The 16,325-nt window shown below is 36.8% G+C and overlaps 1 protein-coding gene across 1 annotated transcript in view; it reads left to right on the forward strand.

Annotated features, from left to right (window-relative positions):
* The first annotated feature begins 2,832 nt into the window (after window positions 1–2,832).
* Window positions 2,833–16,325, forward strand: part of ROBO2 (roundabout guidance receptor 2) — a 1,648,891-nt gene continuing 1,635,398 nt past the window's right edge. The window contains exon 1 of the mRNA XM_060297904.1: window positions 2,833–3,045. The gene's annotated coding sequence lies outside the window, so the exon portion shown is untranslated. The remainder of the gene's footprint in view (window positions 3,046–16,325) is intronic.

The following is a 16,325-nucleotide window of genomic DNA, read 5'->3' on the forward strand; positions in this document are numbered from 1 at the left end:
AGTTACTAATTTTTCTCGTTATTTCCATAATGAGATGTATTGTTTCAACAGAGAGTCCTTCTTGGCAGTTACTTTTAGCGTTTTCAGGCAGGCAACTCTTTTGCTTTTTTTTTTTTTTTGCGGTAAGTGGGCCTCTCATTGTTGTGGCCTCTCCCGTTGCGGAGCACAGGCTCCGGACGCACAGGCTCAGCGGCCATGGCTCATGGGCCCAGCCGCTCCGCGGCATGTGTGATCTTCCCGGACCGGGGCACGAACCTGTGTCCCCTGCATCGGCAGGCAGACTCTCGACCACTGCGCCACCAGGGAAGCCTCTTTTGCTTTTATGTTATGGCCTTGGCCAAGGAGTTCAGCTAGACTTCTCATTTATTCAGCAAGAATGTATAAATTTATTATTATTTGTTCATTACTCTTCATTGCTACACTGTAAATTCCATGAGGTCAAAGACATATCAAGTTTGAACACCATTGTATTGATACATCCCACATCTTACGCAAGGTTTAGACAAAATTAGTATAAGTACATATTTTTTGAATAAATTAAGGAATGATTAAATTAAGTTTAATCAAATGCTTTGCTTTCAACTCTGGTCCAGGGCTTTAGATTGATAATGTGTGAAAAACATAAAATTTGCAGGCAAAATCCCTCTCCTTTAGAAGCTTTCAGTCTACTTGAACAGATGAAATATACACACATAAGATCTTAAGAAAAAAATACCGAGGCTTTTGCATGTATCTGAATATTTAGCTTAAATCTTCTGTCAATTCAACCCATTTTATTAAAAGTTTTCTTATTTAAACAATGCTGATTGCTTATATGTGGACAGAACTATAAAAAGTTGAGGGTAAGCATTGCAAAGAATGAATAAGTAGAGTGTTGTTAACGTTCAAAGGGGGAAAGTACTTACGTTGGATAGACAAATCAGAAAGATTTATGGGTACGTGTGCACTGAGTATCGAAGGATAGGTATGATATCATTATGCCCAAATAAATACTTTAGGTAGGAGAAAAATGTAAGTGTACATATTATCTTTTCATTTCAATTAGGTGTACTAGTAATATAAAAAAAATAGAATACAATTAGTCATACCTTGACCAGAGTCCTTTATGATTGTTTATAAGCATAATTTACTCTTAATTAGTTAATTAGCGATTGGCATTGATGTAGGTGCTTTAAAATTGCTCACCTCTTGTGAACCAATAACATATCTTTTTATTCCTGAATTGCCTTGAAAGTAAGGAGAAATAAAGACCACTTTGAATAATTTCTGTAGTGGAGCATAGAATGAATAATCAGGATGAATTTGGTTACAGGAAATCTGACTGTACTTCTTGTACTTAATATTTCCTTCCATCTCTACAAAGAAAAATATAACACCCATATTATAGTATTTCATACCACAGGAGGAATCTTATCCTTTGCCTTAGGAAGGAATACATAATGATATGTTGGTAAAGAAGTCAATTGAATTATTTACTTTATTAACTATTTATATTTCTGTAGGTCTAAGTAAATTTAATTTTCAATGCTATTTAATATGCTGGAAGCTTGAATGGATAATGAATTTTTCATATAAGTTTAGCTGAAATGAATGACTGCTGATAGTTTTCTTAAAATTTAATATTAATTAGTAATTGCATTCTCTTAATGTGAAACAAGTATGTTGGTTTACTGCGCTTTCTTCCATTGCAAAAAGCGTATACCCATTTTAGGCTTCTTGGAAGAGCCAATAATCTGGCCTTTTTTTCCCAAGTGTGAAGTTCAACTCACATGTGACTGGAAATTGATTCTAGAGATTCTGAATATTATTTGCCTTTCCTAATTCTGACTGTTGGTCTTTCATAAGTAATCCCCATGGTTAGCATGCATCTGAACTGTTGTTACTTGGAGTACTTGACTGCTCACAAGTCTCACCATGATTCTGGAAATTCAGCAGGCTCCTGGTGTGTGTTTGTTGATAGTTCTATTATCTTTTTTGGTTTGCACAATGTCATCTAAGATGCTACAAAACATTGTACACAAGGTGTGGATTGTGGGACATAAAACTTCAGTTATTATTTAGGCTCAGAAACTTAGAATCTCTGTGACTCTTTTTTTTTTTTTTTTGGCCATGCCACGTGACTTGTGGATCAAACCCAGGCCTGAGTCCTAACCACTGGACCATCAGGGAATTCCCTGAATCTCTGTGACCTTCCTTGAGCAGATAGATTACACCTCTCTAATTCTTAAAATACAAAATAGAGTTGCTTATACTGCTTCACAGAATTGTAGTAAAGATTAACTTGGAGGGAAATGAGGTTATTAAATAAAGAGCCTGATATTTAATAAGTATTGGTTGCCTTTCTGTAGGAATCTATGTTATCATGACTAGTAGATTGCTAGTTTGGGTTAGAAATCCCCAAGCACACTCCAAATGGGTCAAAATAACCACTCCTTGGACTTTTAGTCCCAGACTCTAGCCAAGTTACTATCTCTGTACATAGAATAATGCTAGTACACATATGTCCTCAAACCACTCATTTACTTTTTGGCATATGTGAATTACTGGATATGTTTAGGAAGAAGTCTGAGGTTATTGATCGTTTAAACCGACAAGGGAATGTTAGATGCTATGGGGTGCAGCTGGTCGCCTCCTCCAGCCCATTTCTCCGGTGGCGCGTAAGGCATATCTGCAGCTCTGCTCCTGGGATTGCAGTGTCAGGCGCGGGGGACTTGCGCACCGCCTGCCTGCCCGGGAGGAGCTGGGAGCCTCCTGATTAGCACCACGGACAGCTCGTGCGTCTGGAGGAGGGAGGCGGGAGGACTCCGCTTTCTGCGCCGCTGCTCGGAAGAGGGAGTGCAGTAGCGGCAGACGGGGGAGGAAAGAAGAGAGAAAAGGAAGGAGGACTCGGTGGGGAGTGGAAGAAAACCGGGAGCAACCAAAGCAGCAGGTCCGGGGGTAGGTGCTCAGCTCCGCTGCCCTCATTATTCAGGCAAACGCTGCTGAGCTTCCCGGCTTGCTTCCCAGTTCCTCTGGGCGGAGGCTGCTGGCTAGACCTGACTCCAGGTGAGTTAAGCAGAGGGATGTACTGAAAGGTCTAGAGCTACAGGCTTGGAATTGTTGAGGTTTTGCCGCTTTTCAAGCGCTGGCGGCTTTGCAGTATTTCACAAAGTCACAGGCATTCTGGTCTCGGCATTGGCCACACAGGCTGAGGGTGAAAGGATAGGCAGTGAGGGGTGGGGGGTTGTGATCCTCGCGGCAAGGATGGGGGGATTTGGAAGGAATTCACCTGAAGGGACTGGGCTTTAAAAAATGTCCCCAAATGCACGCGTTATATGTAAGCTTTCTAGACAGTCATTTGTTTTCCTGGCAGCCCATTTTGTCCTTCTGTCTGCCTTCTTTTTAGCTCATGCCCAGTTTTCTAAGCCAAGTCAAAGCATTTCAGAGGTGTGGAGTTAGGGAGTCTGAGTACACAAGGGGACAGGGAAACCTTGCCCTCTAAGTGGGGAGTGGTATTTCTTTTTCCCTGATTTTTCCCAGAGGGTAAACCTCTCGAGTAACCGGAGGTTCTTTTGCTCTGTACCCTCCGTAAGCTTCTTAAAAGACAGGGAACTTAAGGCTGTCTAGACAGGCTCTGAAGTGTGATGGCAACTTAGCTTAAAAGCCATGTTGATTCACTCATCTCCTCTTCATCCTTTGTTCCAAAGTTATTACCATTTTGGATTTCTTTAACAGCACAACTTCTAAGTGTCGGACTGACAGGTAATATATTTCTCATTCTGCAAATAAATGGGAAAAGTGATGAGTTCACATTAAGAGGAGAGCAAGTTTATTTTCATGGAAGGACTTTGGGGAAAGGGATTGATGAAGAAATTGTGGGTATGAAATTAAGAACACTTCCCACAGAACTTCTTAATTTTTTGCACGTTTGCTTCATTTTAAAAAATCTAATATGTGTGTGTGTATGTGAGCAGCAAAATCCCTAAAATGTGTTATGAGTTTATTTGGTTTAGAAGTTACTTTCTTACGAGGAGCATTAGTTTATAACCCTCATGGTCACAAGAGTGTTCTAAATGTTTGCTTTTAGGTAGTTGGGGTAGCTATTTTTGTTTTTGGATTCAGTACTTACTCCATGGACCTCACTGGATACTTTTTAGTAGAATTGGTGGGCATACAATTAGTCATATGGGCTACTGTGCATTTTAATAGTAGTGAAGTATACAAATTATAAATTTAGCAAGTAAATATTAGAACCCAAATTTGTGGATGAAATTTAAATATCTTTCAGATATTTACTAAACTCTCTACAAGGGCCCAGTGTCATTTTATGCTTGAAAGAGAGCTTACTGGTTTTTCACATTGAGACATATGCATCTCAAGTTTTGGTAATTAAAATATAATATTTTACTTTGCTCTTCTTTTAGTTTAACATCAACCTGGGTTTAACAAATTTTTCTTGATGTCTACAGCTGTAAGCCAGGTTCCTTCACATATATTCCATTTCTAATATCTTGTAGAGTTTAGAGAGAACAGTAATGTTAGCTCCATTTTTCAGGTGAAGAAACTGTGACATAGTGGGATTAATTTTCCTAAATTTCTATAATGATTATGTTATAAATCAGGAATTTAAGACTCAGTTATTCAACTTAAAATTCAGTTCTTTTTCCCAAAATATGCACAGCTGCTTTTGGTTGGGACTTTTGTAATAGTGATATATGAGTATGACTTATGTGAAATACCTTAAAATGTTTCTCGTTATTTTTCTGGTTATTTATTCAGACTAGTTTCACTTTTTTATATAAAAGATACTTTAATATAATTGTGCCGAGTTATACTCTCCTCACCGTCAAACAATTACTTAACTCCTAACAGTTGTGTCCTCCTTAATAAGAGTAGATTGAAAGGCAAACTCAATATTATACTAAGGATGTTCTTGGGAGTAATTTATGGCTTATAATCCAGATAGAAGACTGTCCACATTTAGATGCATTTTAAAACTTCTTAGTGTGTATTTGAAACTACAGCTGCTTTCAGAGTAAACTGCCAGGCTTGACAATGAACAGTCTCTAAGATTCCTTGAGAACACGGCAGATAGTGTATGTATAATATAGGATTCATGAGAAGAGGAGGGTTAGGAACTGAATGGTTTTATATTTTAATATGTGACCACATTCATAAAAATTTTCCCATGCTGTATATATCATGAGTGCTTCAATGTCTGATATAGTCTGGTTCAAAGGAAGCTCATTATAGCTCTTGTGGGAGTGAAAAAACCTATAACCTTGATTCAGCTTTTTCCTTTTCATGCTTAAGTGGTAAAACTCTGCTGTACGTTGGCCCTTGAAGAGTCCATTTGAGTTTCAAAGACAGTTTGCGATTTTCTGCCCCGAGGAGGTGTTGTGTGTGTGTGTGTGTGTGTGTGTGTGTGCACGCTCAGCAGACAGTGTAGGCATATGAGAAGAAAATGAGCTGGAGCAGTGAATACTAGACAGAGAACTTCTTGGAGTCTCATATACTTTGAAATTCTTTCTCCATGTTACACACATAGCATTAATTGCTGAATTTGGGAACTAAAGGTGTGGTATGCAACTTTACATCTGATTGCAGGAGTCCATGTATACACATCACTCAGGTGTTCTTGAATGAATCTGGATAATAAGTTCTATGACTCCTGACCATCTGACCAGTTCCCTTCAGGTTCTGGCACTAAAAGGATGGCTTAAATGATTTTTCTCAGATCTCAACATCTCCTCTTCTCTCAGAACCTACAGAGCAGCTCAACAGGGTGTGTGTGAGGCTTCCCGTAGTTTTAACCTTTCTGAGAGAAGGGGTCCTCTTGAGAGTGCTGATCAAAGCCTTATTTCTCTTCCTTTGCAATTTTTTCAGATAGACAGCTGAGCAAGGAAGGAAGGACAGAGGAGGATAAGAAGAGATACATCATTTTATCCCTCAGGAAAGAATGAGGACCATTGTACATGTTTACCCAGAAATATTTATCTACAGACATTCTTGATCAAGAGAGATTTGCATACACATTGCAGTAAAATGCCTAGTCAACTTCTAGTCGTTTCTGTGCAATATAGGGAGTTGGAAATAAGATGAGCAATGGGACTCGATCCTGTTGGGGAAATATGGGAGACAGTGCAGAGTATGTACGGGTCGAGGGGATGGGGTAGTTTCTTTCCATAATTTCCCATCATTGATTAAGGGCTGCTCTAGGAATGGGGTTGGGGGGGCATTAATGGCCTAGAATTTCTGGAAAACCATATGCACAAGCTGAGATAGCTCTGGTGATGCAAGAAAGCCTTTGGGCAGAGTCACTGCTTATCCTTGACATTGTTTGACCCATATGCATGAGAATAGTGAGTGCTGAGGAGGTGTGGGTAGAGTAGGGACAGATCTTGTTATAGGAGTATAATGAACATTCACTTATGACAGTGAATTCTTTATTTCACATATGTGATGCACATTGGGTCAAGAAACTGGTTAAAAATTTGCAGTGGTGTGAATGGAATTTTGGATTTTGCTTTCCTGTAAGGGCCATGTTCAGCACTTGGTTGCTCATGTTAATATGAATAGTTCAGAGGAGGCATGAGATACCAGGAAGATGATTGAACATCTTAAATTTTAGTATATATACATTCATTGTGAACTTCATCCCTGATTGCCCTTTGTGGTGACACTGATGGCATAAGGGAATATTATGGGACATTTAATGCAGAAAAATACGGAGACATATGAACAGTGGACATGGTTGGCAACCACAGTATTCATTGCAGTTGTTTCAATGTCAGGGTAACTTTGGACAAACATCTTTTATTCACGACTAATAAGAGAAGGTGGAGAAATTGGTCTTAGGATGTTGACTTTAACGCAAGTTTTTAATTCTGAAAATGGGCAGCATTATAGCAAAGAAAAAAAAGTCACTGAACAAAAATTTTTGTCATGTATAATTCATGGGTTATTCTGATTTGTTGAATCAAATCTTTAAATGTATTATTTAAGCATAGGAAGAATTACAGAAAATTATGCTTTTTTATACAGATATACAATTAATGAGCTGTACTGAAGGTATGGAAACGAACAACCCAATTGTTTTTTTACCGAGTGAAGAATTTCCTTTTTTTAAAATTCTGAACTAAACTAGCAGTTTAGTGTGATGTGCCATTTATTACTTGAGCTCCAAAATTTGCAACCAAAAAGGATACATATGTTGAACTTAGTTTTTCTTGGAGAACTGTGATATGAACGAGCAGTGAAATTGCAGAAGACAAATGAAGTAGTTTAATAATTCCCGTACTAAATAATAATAAGGTTAAATTATAACACACTTATCAAGTGTCAGACATTCACTTAGGGTTAGCAAGAATTATCTCAGCTAATCCTGGAAATAATGCATATGTATCTTGGAGTAATAAAATGTCTTACGCACCTGGATTTGAAATTGTCTCTTGCTAGCTGTGTGAGCTTGAAACAGATGATGTAGCCTCTCTTCCCCTCAGTTGCTTCTTCTATGAAACAGGGAGATAAATAGTATCTAACTTATAGATTCTTTGTTCATGTTTTGCTTCTTAGTGTAGTTCCAGGTCCAATTAGGCTGAGACTGCCAGTTTTATTAATGCCGTGATATTTACCCTAGTTCTGCCTTTTATTAGTTGTGTGACATTGATCAAGTTTCCTTTCTATACTCTCCTTTCTTTATCTATAAACTGAATAAAATGCCTGTTTTGTAGAGTTTTCATTAGTATATTAAAGAGATTCAATAGAATCATTTATGTAAGAGACTTAGCACGTGGTAGACATTCAGTAAGTATTTTTCCTGCCCGTTCACATATTGCTGTGGAGATATTCTACATATTTTCCAGTTTCATATTTCTCTTTTCAAACTCCTTGTCAGTCTTGTACAAGACATTCCCATCTCCTGCTTCTCTTCTGATGTTCTGTAATCATTAAGCTCTAGAAGAGTTGAAGAAAGTATTTTTATAACTTTTACTGTGCTTAAGCTTTTGAAGAGAAGCATGCTAGGTCTCGGGACCAGTTTTGATAAGAAAAGGGAAATATTTATCCCATACAGCATTTACTCCTTCCCACCCTTGACAGTTTTGTACTGTCATTCTTTCAGCAATAAGTGAGATTTTTCTGTTTAAGTGGTTTTCTATTTGTGGTAGCAAAATTCATGTGTGGACTTCATCCTATTAACATAAGTATAATGGAGAGTTGGGCAATGATTTGTTTTTAACAAGAGGAAAAAATGCACACAATGTTTCTAATATTGCTCTGAAAATCTCTCAAATTAACTTTGATTCTGTTGGCAGAGGTAACATCACACACTCACGCGTAGGTGGTGTTCTTGGAAAGTAATGTTTGAATCTTCTAGGTATTGTTCCCAGACTGGCTTAATAGGATTTAATTTTGGATGTAACTTATCTGCTAAATAGGAAGATTCTTAAGTGAAGATACTAGCTTCATCAGATATAGCGTTGCTCAAGGCTTTCTGTATGGGATTAAAAAAAGGCTGAAACAGAAAAATTTCATCTCTAAGTTAGACATACTGGTGTATTCATATTGACTGTATGGTCATGATAATGATATCAATAATGTGGCTCATATAGACAAGTAATATATAATACAGTTACCAAGATAAATCCTGTTACTGAGTTTAATACCCCACTTTTTTCCAGGATCTCTCAAATTCATCACTCTTTCATTTTCGTTCCTTTGCTTATTATACTGGTGTATTAGTTTCCTACTGCTGATCTAAGAAATTACCACAAACTTAATGACTTAAAACAGCACAAATTTATGGTCTTATAGTTTGGAGGTCAGAGTTCCAAAATCAGTTGCACTGGGCTGAAGTCAAGATGTCTACAGGGCTGGTTTGTTCTGGAGGCTTCGAAGGGAGAATTCCTTTTCTTGCCTTTTTCTGCTTCTAGTGGCCATCTGAATTCATTGGTTTATGGCCCCTTCCTGCATTTTCAAGGTGCATTTCTCCTATTTTTGTTTCTGTCTCTACATTGCATCTTCCTCTCAACTCTGAATTCTCTTCCATCCCTCTTGCAAGAACTCTTGTGATTACGTTGGGATCACCTGATGATCCAGGATAATTTTCCCATCTCAGTGTACTTAACTCAGTCACATCTGCACATTCTCTTTGATTATGTAAGATAATACATTCACAGAGTCTGGGGATTAGGAGAAGAACAGCTTTGGGAGGCTATTATCCAGCAACCACAAATGGGAATAGTATTTTTGTGCTCTGAGACCCTGAAAATCATGTTCTTGCTTCCCCATGGAAAAAGCAATGTGCATTTGGGATTTTTAAAAAATCCTTTAGGAGATATTGATGGAGACTTTTCCTAACAAAGATGCTAATCAATTAAACACCGTTTAAATTATTAAATCTAGTGTTAGTAAAATGTAGGTGGAATTATGTGCACTTCTAGGGTCAAAACTATTAATTAAATCCATAGTCTATCAAGGGCAACATCTGGATTACTTAGGTTTAAATTACATAGGGCAGTGTCTATGATGGTTCTTACTTATATGACGTTTAGCTCTTGTGTACAAAGCCAAATCCATAAAAGAATCCATGGAAAGCTTGGTTCTCTTTTAAAACTTGGCAGGAGATAATTTTCAGGGGGATGTCAGACAGTGGTTCCATAATAATTGGTGCTCTTCCTAAATGTGCGTTGTGAATAGTTTACCTCATGAGTTATATGTACTAATTGTAGACTTCCAGGAGAAATTTAATGATGGTCATGTTAGCTTTCAAATCTTTTCTGTAACCCAGAAGAGGACTGTTGCACGAGATGGATTTATTTTCCCCCCCTACCATTGTTGCCAAAGGGAACTTGAAATGGCCTGTTCACATTAATTTAATGCAAATGAATTCTTGCTGCCTCACAAATTTGTCTTTCATTTTTCTTAAAATTATGTGTAAATGGATGTGACATGCTTTACTGGTTGTTGTGCAGGGAGCATTGTCCTTTCTAAAAGCTCCCTCATTTGTCAAAAGAAGCCATTAAAAGAAAAATAAATTATCTGATCACAGTATTAAGAATGACCTTAAAACTATAAATTGTATTATCAGTACAATAGCTGAATGGTCTTTGCAGTTGTGGAAACTCCAAAGGAAACCCTTGTTTAGACACAAAGCTATTATAATCATCCAAAATCCATGTTTATTTTTTACTTTGTAAAAGGTAATGTATGTAGAATACAGTTTTGCCTTATAGCTCTCTCCTTGCTTTCCAGAAACTAGTTCAAATACTCTTAAGTTTTAAAGTGTTTTTCGCTGTCTTTAATATTTTTAATGTCAAAGAAACAATGAATTTTTATGGAGACCCAGGCAAAAGTAAAAGAGAAGTTTGTATAACATGGAGTTAAACAAGGATGATTATGAATGGTCATTTTTGATAGGGGACTGCACATCTATCCTTTTGCATGTACATGCAAACGCATTATTGAGGGAAGTCAAAATTTGACTAAGGAACTCTGCTGAGGGTTAAGTAAGTCTTAATAAGAAGAGTAATGCACAAGGATATTTTTAGCTTCCGTGCCCAGAGATACAGTAGTTGTACAATAAATGGTCTTTTTCTATTACTGCGGAGGCATCTTCTCCAGCCATGCTATTCATCTAAGCAAGAACTTCGACTGAGTTTTCAGCAACCGTAAGTAAAGAGGATGGCGTGATAGGTTGCTTGTACATATGGCCCTCTTTAGCAGGCTAGCTGTTACTTTTGTCCACCCACATCACTGAGGACATATGGCATTACTTTGGCTGTGGCAGCAAGTGTGTGTGGACGTGTCTCGCTGTGGGTATAAGACTGCTGGCTGCCTTCCTTGTGTTGCTCATGCAACCAACTGTCTCGGGTGGACAACTTATCCATAGCACTAGATTTGAGGATGGTAAATGACGTTATTATTAATATTAAAATAATATGATTAGTTTTCTCTTCAGTTTGATTACCAGACCTAATGGATGTTTGCTATTATAAAGCTTACAGAAGAAATGATGGCTTTTCCAAGAATAGTAGTCAGGGCTTTTCAAAAAAACCTGACTCATTCAAAAGTACAGAGTTATATAGAACCAAAATAGCAGGGGCATCAGAAATGCTGTTGAGATAATTTATTGTGGAATAATCAATTAATGAAATGTAACAATGAATCTGTTGGTAGTTGTGGCTATGAGAAAAAAATAAGGAGAAAACATGATCAGATAGGCTGGAATGAAGAGTCATCTAATCCTTGTGTAACTTATTTCACAGAGTTTGCAGTGTTCTATAAAACAATGTTTTTAAATTGGATTCATTTTTTTCAGTACTGTGAGCTCTAAATTTGCAAAGTGAGGCATTTAAATACTTGTAACAAGTGTGTGCTTTTCAGTGGTGGCCCTAGAATTCCTATGTACAGGGCCTCTTAAACTGCCTTCTCATAGGAAGGCAAGATGAGAGGGCCCTTGCTGAGGGCATGTGTGCAGAACTTGATTTAGATTATACGTCAGTTCTCTAAAGAGAAGAATGGGTGGTGCTGCTGAGGATTAGGGAGAAAATAACAACATTGCACGGTACTTTTGTTGCCACTACCGGAACATTTTTATAATCAGATTTGTTTTAGATCTCTCTTATAAAATCACACAGTAATTTCACATGCTGCATTTGGCAAATCTGAAAATTGTTCAGTAAGACTGTATTTACTAAATATTAGGTAAATAAACTCAAGATTTGCATAGGTAATATTGACAAGCAGTATTTCCAGATATAGAAATAAATTTTCAAAGTGCTTTTGGATATCACTTATCTACAGAGTCTCAGTTTCAGTACTACGGCACATCTATTAATCACCATTAAGGCTGTATGTGAAATATTTGGCAATACAGTTATCAAAGTTTTGTGGTAATGGTGATGGATGCATGGAATACAGCATCGTCATTATTATTCACTGGCCTTGAGAACTTCAGTTTTCATCCTTTTTCACCTTGCTGTATCATACTGACTGACAACTTTAAATTATTTGAGCTGTAAAAAAATATATTCTTGGAACTCACTGAGTTATTTTTTATTTTTTGGGTCATTCTGTATTTACTGTGGTGAAGTATCAGAGAACCAATGTGGCAGTTTAGATGGAAGCAAGCAGAATGGAAACATGTTTACTACCAAGAAATCTACTATATTAATATTATTGACAGAAAAAATGTACAGATAATTTTACTCAGATTTTTTGCTAAATCTTTTTGTTATGTGTGTATATTTTTACAATTGACCTTTCTTTGTCGAGTGTGTGTTTGTACACAAAATCAATCTTAGAGATCTTAGCCAAAGGGTGGATTTCTTAAGGTGACTGTTTCAAATATATATAAATTATGGCATAATAGTCACAACATGGCAATATAAGGAGCCATAAAAGTGGACATAAGATGGGAAATAATGGTTAAAAACACTTGCAAATGAATAATTCATTTTGTTTTAAATTCTCTTTGTTTTTTAGCTGAGAAAATGAATAGAACTGAAGTTATTATATAAATCATTTGTATTTGTTTTATATGTGTATACATATATGTGTGTATTATAAATGCAAAAAAGATGGTATATTATTTAGCATATATATTCATACTCATCTGTATATATATATATGCATCATGAAAATGAGCATATGTGATATACATGCATATTGTACACTTTCATTTTTATTTCTATTACTTTTCTCACTTTTTTTTTAGCAATGAACTAAAGAAAACAAGGAGAAATTTTTATTTGGTAATTTGATCTTTCATATTCTTTTTGCCTCAGATTTATGGTTTTCTTTGTGATTAGACCTCTGAGATCAACAAATATCATATAATCCTTGTGGATATTTTGAAAGCAGTGTGTCACTATAAAGTGTGCATGTGCAAAACTGTGTGAATGAATGTTTTATCCTTGACAGAGAAAAGCCAGTTAAAATTGTTCACTGTGGGGCTTCCCTGGTGGTACAGTGGTTAAGGATCCACCTGCCAATGCAGGAGACACAGGTTCGAGCCCTGGTCTGGGAAGATCCCCGCATGCTGCGGAGCAACTAAGCCTGTGTGCCACAACTGCTGAGCCTGTGCTCTAGAGCCCTCAAGCCACTGAGTCCACGTGCCACAACAGCTGAAGCCTGTGTGCCACAGCTACTGAAGCCCACGCACCTAGAGCCCGTGCTCCACAACAAGAGAAACCACCACAGTGAGAAGCCCACGCGCCGCAACTAAAAGAAAGCCTGCACGCAGCAACGAAGACCCAACGCAGCCAAAAATAAATAAATAAACTAATTAATTAAAAAAAAAATTTACTGCGTTGGTAGCACCAATGCAATGAAAAATCAGATATCTATCAGTGTAACCATTAAACAAATGTTTTTGAGCACCTATTCAGTACCCAGCACAAATTTAAGTAGTGGAAATATAGCCATAAACAAAATTAAGGTCCTACCCTTAAAAGCAAATGTGCAGGACAAAAGAGTGGTCAAGCTGAAACACAGTTCAGAGCCAGGAATTAAAGTTTCTGTGTAGTTCAGATGTTATTTAAACCATGTTATGTCACCCACTTAAATTACAAGAAAGCAGTTCCTCCATCCATCCCTTGGGGAATAGTGGCAGAGAAGTAAGTCTGTTATGCTTGAACTTAAATGATTCAATAAATGTAAAATGCTATATATGATAAAGGCAGTCTTTCAGATTGCTGGGAAATTATTTTAAAAAATCATAAAACAGTGTTGAAGTAATTAGCTATATGTGTTTCTTAGTCGCAAAAAGGTATAATGAACCATTCACAAAAATTACTTCCAGGGTAATTGTCAAGTAAACTCTTCAAAATATAAAGAAAAAACCCTAGAAGCAAATATCATTTATAATATTAGGGGAAAATTTACTTTCCTAAGTACAGCCCCGACCAATGACAGAAACAATAAGGAACAGATTGATGAATTGGACTTTGTTAAAATAGAAAACTTTTATATTTCAAAAGACACTATAAGTAGGTATAGAAAGCAAGTGCCAAATTAGGAAAAATTAATTGCAATTTATTTGACATATAAATAGTTCCGACAAATCAGTAAGAAAAGATTAGTAGTCCAGTAGAAAAAAAGGCAAGGAACATTGGCAGGAAGCATCGAGAGCCTCATATGAACTGTAAATGTATTAGAACTTCTGTTGTTCACAAACAAAATGCAGACAACAATAGAGAAAATCATTTATATGGAGATATTTGTAACATTTTAACAACATTATAGTATGAATTTATTCATGTTATAAATATAGGTAGGAAACTATTTGCAGGTTCATATTCATATAGTTTTTCTCTTCTTTTAAACTTCTGCATTTTCAAAGGTATGTTCAGACGTCAGAATACACCCTTTGTTGTTGAAAGCAGCCTTTCAAATATACACTCACATATCATTTTCTATAAATTTTATAGAGAGTAAGGGCCAAAATGCTTTATCAGAAACTATATTTCAGTAATGATTTGTTATTGTGTTTAATATCTTGTCCTCTGGGCTTAACTGATAAAGGAAGATTCTTTTTTTTTAAACAAAGCTTTCTGACATACCTTTTTATTGGAAAGAGCTCTTATTTCCTTAAGTGTTTTGCTGCCTAAGCGTGAGGAGTATCCGGCAGTGGAATTTAGTGGAACAGATGCTTATTGTGATATATGAGATGAACTTGCTTCCCTAAGCACGCATAGGCATGAAACGCATCTGGCTTCTGTACATAAAAGTCAATTACGTTCCCAAATGCGTTTCTGCACATTACAGACTTTTAGGGGCAGAAACCCTACTATTCCCTCAAATGGGGCTTTGCTTAACTGTGAAGTTTAATTTAGAGTAGAAATCAGAAAATACTAAGTTCTAGGCTGGAGACAGAACCTAATCCAGTGATATTGCCACTGTGTACTAAGGTGGTAAGTCCTGCAGAGGAAGCAACTTCTGTGGGGAAAAAATTTTGTGCGTAAAACTAGAGAATGTTGTAAAGCAGGGTATAATCAAGTGTGTGAGCACGTGGAATACATAAGAAATAAAATCGAGTTCAGAGGAGACGAATAAGGAGAAGCTGAGGAAAAGAAACGAATGAAGGTAAGCCTGAAAAAGACTCAATGTAAATAGTGATGAGAGTGAAGGCATTTGGTAAGCTTGGGGAAATAGCATCCCGACAGGAAGGAATTTGGCATGTGTGCATACTGACGGGCATAACCTACAGAAATCAGCCCTCTTGAGGCATAGCAGCTATAGTTCCTTTTCTATTGTCCAGGTAGCCTTGAATATTCCTTTTTTATTTTAAAAAGACCATCTGCTGTGTGTAATGAGTTAACATCAAGGACATGAGATTTTTTTTCTAGAATATGCCAAAACTTTAATCAATAATCTACAAGCTAAAACATTGAAAAATAGTTTGTGATAGAGATCTTCATAAAATGTATTATTTTGTTGCCAGAATTAGTAGTGCATTATACATAATTTTATCTTGCCCTAATTTTTTAGTGTGGTGGGTAGAATAATAGCCTTCCAAAGATGTACACATTCTAATACCCAGAACCTGTGAATAAGTTATGTTACATGGCAAGGAGGAGTTAGGGTTGCAGATGGAATTAATGGAAAGTTCTAATAATCTGACCTTAAAATGGGGAGATTATACTGATTTATCTGTGTGGGCTAATGTAAGCACAAGGGATCTCATGAGAGTCAGGCTGAAAGACCATAGAAGGAGATAGACTCTCTGAAGCAGAGGTTGGAGCGATCAGCTTTGTACATGGAGGCAGGGGTTGGCATCCAAGGAATACACTTGACCTTTAGAATGATTCTCCCCTAGAGCCTCCAGAAGAACAATAACAGCAAAAACATACAGTCCTGAGAATGATTTGGTTTTAGCCCAGTGAGACCCATTTTGGACTCTGACCACCAGAACTTTACGAAAATAAATTTGTGTTGTCATTTTAAACCACTGAGTTTGTGGTTCCAGCAGGAATACGAAACTAGAAATCACATTTTTTTTTTGGCTGTAGATGGTGTATTGAATTGAGTTGGACATTCAAGGAAATAAATGAAAATTAATTTTCTTAAGTCCTTCATATCAGAATAATGAGAACTGTAGAGATGAACTATTTATGAAAGATGATATATACAAACACTATGTAGAGTTAAAAAGGGGTGTCATTTGAAGACTAATAAAGTCATAGAAGTGTTGTCCAATTTTATGAGGCATAGATGTTGTATCAAAGGTTGTATTTGATAACCCATAATCTTTCTGGCACTATTACTAATAATTTTAATTTAAGAGTGCCACGATTCAGGACCATTGGACCAGTACTCCCAAAGATGGTTAGAGTTGTGAAAGC

Source organism: Globicephala melas, chromosome 4 (assembly GCF_963455315.2).
Source record: "Globicephala melas chromosome 4, mGloMel1.2, whole genome shotgun sequence".
NCBI classification, from domain to species: Eukaryota; Metazoa; Chordata; class Mammalia; order Artiodactyla; family Delphinidae; genus Globicephala; species Globicephala melas.